Source organism: Solanum stenotomum, chromosome 10 (assembly GCF_019186545.1).
Source record: "Solanum stenotomum isolate F172 chromosome 10, ASM1918654v1, whole genome shotgun sequence".
NCBI lineage: Eukaryota > Viridiplantae > Streptophyta > Magnoliopsida > Solanales > Solanaceae > Solanum > Solanum stenotomum.
This window is the reverse complement of record NC_064291.1, coordinates 49,024,421-49,029,539: the sequence shown is the minus strand read 5'-3', so window position 1 is coordinate 49,029,539 and position 5,119 is coordinate 49,024,421.

Here is a 5,119-nt window from a genome sequence, read left to right as displayed (position 1 = left end):
TATATTTTAATTATGATTTATAGTACTTTTAAATATAACGTATAGTGTGTTTGTAGGCTCTTATTAGATTGAAAAAATATTTTAAATTAGTAATTATTGTAATTAATAGTGTATATTACGTAATTTTCAAATTTGTAATAAATTTTTTTAAATATTAAGTCTAATAATTTATAGTATCTTAAATGTAATCTTTGAATACACATAAATTAAAAAAAGAAATAAGACAAATAAATTATAAATTGAATAATTGACATTTTCAAATATTAATTTACCACAAAATGAAAGTGAAGGAAGAAGTTGTGAGGCAAAAATAAAGAGAAGGGAATGAAATTAGTGAGGTGAGGTCCATATCCATTAAAATAAATGCATGGCAAATTAAAAAGGTGTCAAATAGACAGGAAAACGGGTCCACATGCATTGAATAGTTGGCAGTCATTGAGTGGGTCACTAATACACGTGGCAGCGCTTGCCTTTCACGCTTTTGGCTCCAAAAATCGCGTGTTTATTTATTTAAAGGTAGGATAGTTAAAGTGCCTATTTGTGCATTATGAAAGTTGGAGGTCAAAGCTAAAATTTGAAGCCAAGTTTAGGGGCCAATATATGTATTATGCCAAAAAAAAACCGAGGAAACAGTAAAGTTTTATATAGTCCAATAAGCCTAAGATCAACAAATTTGAACAAGTTAACCTACTGTCAAAAAGATTCAGTTTCCAGCACCATTCGCTACGCTAATCAAGTAGCTGCATCTATTTTACACACATCGTTCCATGTTTTAGCAGCTAATACTACTTGGAGTTGCGTGATATCTCCACACAAAATGAAAGTGAACATTTAGGGGAGACACAGAAGTATACGGGAGAAGAACGACAAGCCAAACCATGTTGGAGATTGTAGCAGATGCGCGCAGGGTAGGATCCTTGGGACGACATTCTTATGGCGAATTTCAACAACAATTTATATGAAATGGTGAATGAACTTTCATGATCCCATGTATCATGACATGGTTCTCCTACCCAACTGTGATAGGGGCTTCAGAAAGAGTGTTACAGTTGAGAAGATGAGAGAAGGTTCTGCCATAGCTCCATTTCCATAAGAGATACACCAAGCTCAGCATAAGCTACCAAGTTGATTTACAATCAAGGTTTTATGTAATCTTCTACTCTTATACTAAAAATAGTTGTTTCGATTTACTTGTCCTGTGAAAGATGGTTTGGAAAGGTTAGTTGAAAGACGGTATATATCAACATTCAAACCTATTCCTTTGTGGTTGGCACTTTATGAAATCAAGAGAAGTTTATTACTCCTTTAGTATTAAATAACAACAGAATGTAGTAGTAGAAAAATTTAGAGCATCAACTATCACTAATAAGATTAATTTAATAAAAACCATCTCTAATTAAAATTTTCTTAAAGATTGTCTCAAGTCGATAGGTATCCAGTAATAAGACATGGATAATAAATAACTTAATTGGGGTACAATATGATGCCTCAATTGTTTTGATTAAGATTCAAATATCTTGATTTGAATACACATTTGAATATTAAAATGTGATCTCTAGATTTGAACACTAAACGATTAACACTGTTTGTTTTTAATATCTGAATGTGCATATGAAATTAAACATTATATTAATACACATTTGAATATTAAGATGTGATCTCTAGATTTGAACACTAAATGATTAAAACAGTTTATTTTTAATATTTGAATGTGCATATGAAATTAAACATTATATTAATAAAATATTATAAAATTTTCATTTCAATAAAAAAGTATTTTTTTATTAAAAAATAATATTTTAAATATTTTTATTTGATAAAAAAAATTAAATGATATGATATGCAAATAAAATTATTGTAACATGAATAATTTTAAGAATTCAACATAAACGTCTTTTCATAATAAGCATTATTCAACTAATTAAATTTTGTTCCAATTCAATTGGTCAAATATAAGATAATTTAAAAATTAACTACAAAATAGTAGTAGGGTCAAGTTCTAATGTTCAAACATTATAAAACGTGTCAAATAATAAGAATATAAAACTCTCAAATATTTCCTCTTCTTTGTATTAGTTGAAGTGCAAGTTCTTCACGCATACTGTTCATTATATGTGAATTTGCAACTATCTAACTAAATCCATTTGTTTCATCCAATACTCTCTTTTCTCGTCAAATACTAATTGAGGTGACTCGTATTAATTAAAAAGCTCAACATTTATATGTTCCTTCATAATAAAATTATAAACTGCAAAACATAAAACAATAATATTTCTATGAACATCAATAGAATATGGAGGCATCTAGTCTAATATAGGGAATCTTGCTTTGAGAATTCCATAAGAATGTTCTATAACATTAATTTCTGAGATGTGCATGATCATGGTTAATTTTTTCCTCGTTATTAATAGTCTATCTACAATGATAATCTCCTATTAATATCAAACATTACAATATGGGGATAAAAATTCTCGAGTGTTTGTAGCTATCACATTCACAAAATATACTAACATGAGCCTGACTTCAAACTACTTCCACGTCTCCCGTTTAAGGATATTTCTTAAATATAATTTTCTAAAAGAATCTTATCTACCTCCAAATTCTTCCAAATTGTTGAAATGTATGCGTCCATTATACGTCAACGGACCAGGTCCCTTGACTCAGCAAGAACAGTAACTGAAATATATGCAGAAAGTAAACAGCTGGAAGTATTAGGAGATTAAATACAATTATTACTACAATAATATATCTAGTGTAATCTCATCAATGAGTTTGATCATATTAGCAAGTTTAATGATCAAAGAGTCTCAATAAAATTAGTGGTCTAAAGAAAAATTGTTATAAGAGTCCTTAGGTATATACATAATTGAACAAACCATGTTTGATGATAAAAAAAATATCTCAATAAAATTATTGGCCTAAAATAAAATTTTAATAAAAGAGCTCAAATATATACATAGTTGAACTATAGTAGTATATCTAGTGTAATCTCACATTTACAACATGTTTGATCATACAAGTAGATTTGATGATTAAAAAATCTCGATAAAATTAGTGACCTAAAACCAAATTTTAATAATAGACCAGGTAAAATTTAAACTCATTAACCCAAATAATTATACCAAAAAATTTCCTTTTCTGGTACGGGATAAAAACAGAAAAAAACTCAAACATTTGAATCACTGATCTTATGCGGGAGAAGAGAATTATACATACAAAACTATAAAAGGAAAGTGTAAATAACAAATTATCAAGAAAGCTAAAATAATGGAACGGATAATAAATAACATAATTGGAGTAATATGAAACTAAACGGTTTTAACTCAAATTATTTTACCAAAAATAGAACTAGATTTTTTTCTTAGTATAATTTGCATTCCATTTGCTTACTTTCTATAAAAAGTTTGTCTTTATTTTTTACTTACTTTCTATAAAAAAAAATCATCTTTATTTTTTACTTACTGTCTATAAAAAGTCCGTCTTTATTTTTTACTTACTTTCTATAAAAAGTTGGTCTTTATTTTTTACTTACTTTCTATAAAAATTTGTCTTTATTTTTTACTTACTTTCTATAAAAAGTTGGTCTTTATTTTTTACTTACTTTCTCTTTTACGCCATGAAAGACAATTTTCTAATGTTATCTCTCTCTCCGCCATATTCAAAGACAGCGCCGAAGCAATTAGCTATTCTAAAACTACTGTTGATTTCACTTTGTCTCTGTTTCCCCAAGTTTCTAAAAATCTTGCACAGAGATAAAGTGAAATCAACAGTAGTTTTAGAAGACGACTGATGAGGCGGCAAGGACGATCACGATCCTAATTCACCTTTCTTGACTCTCTTTACACAAGTTTATGAAAACTTTACTGCTTTGTAGTGTTGTTTCATTTATATATTCCTCTTTTTTCTGAATTGGTCTTCTTTTGATGGTTGTTACTTATTATGGAAGCGTAAGCGTTGTATTGTAATCTAACTTTGAACTCAAAATCTTCCCACTATTTGATTTCTAACTCATCTTCAATGATTTTTATGTGTCAAATCTTAGCGATTAAACCAATAAACATAGCAATAACAATCAATAACCAATAAATTAATAATCGATAAGTCAATATCTTAATGACTCTATAATAATTTTACATGTCTACAAATCAATAATTGTTGAGTCAAATCAATAAATTTCTAATCAAATTGAATCAACCGATGTACAATCCTAATTTCTCTAGATATGATATTGCTAATGTGTTCGGTCAAACACATTCCTATAAATTAAGACACATAAAGTATTAGTTATTATAGCTTTTAGTTGTTTGTTTTAGTCGAGAACCAAAGCAGTTTTAAAGGAAACAATTGAACAAATTTATTAGTTGAAAACTTAATGTTGATAATTAAATTTTATTGTATTTTGTCATGGCTTCTACATCTTTGTTATTTATTTATTTTAAACTATTTTATTGTGTTTTTTCTTGAACCAAGGGTCTATCGAAAATAAAACTATTAAGATATGATAAGATCGGTATACACACTATCCTCTATAATACCTATTTGTGAAATTACACAAGGTATAATATTGACAATTAAACTTTAATAATACTTATTATTGAAATTATGTTAAAACTTTAATAATTATTATTGAACTATCATAAATGGTATGTAGATACCCTCCGTTATACTTTTGGGACATTGGTGCCTCTGCCGTCAAAATACTAGAGCATTTACGATAGTTCAGGAGTATATTTGTTCTTTTTCCCTATTATTTAATACTAAAGGTAAAAAAGAAAAAATATAATAAAATTTTCTTGATTTTAATATGAAATGGATAATAAATTAATTAATTGGTAGCATTTACACGTGAACAAGCTTTAAACTCCTTTAACTTAAATAAATATACCAAAAATAGAACTAAAATTGCCAATCCTTTCCTTTTTAACACAGAATCCGACTTTGATCCAAAATAGGAAAATTATACAAATCTATAAAAGGATGATCAATTTCTCTTAGTTACGCTATTACTACTATTCTCATTCCTTTATTTCTTTCCAAATTATTTCTACTATTCTCATTCCTTTATTTCTTTCCAAATTATTACTACTATTCTCATCCCTTTATTTCTCTTAGTTACGCT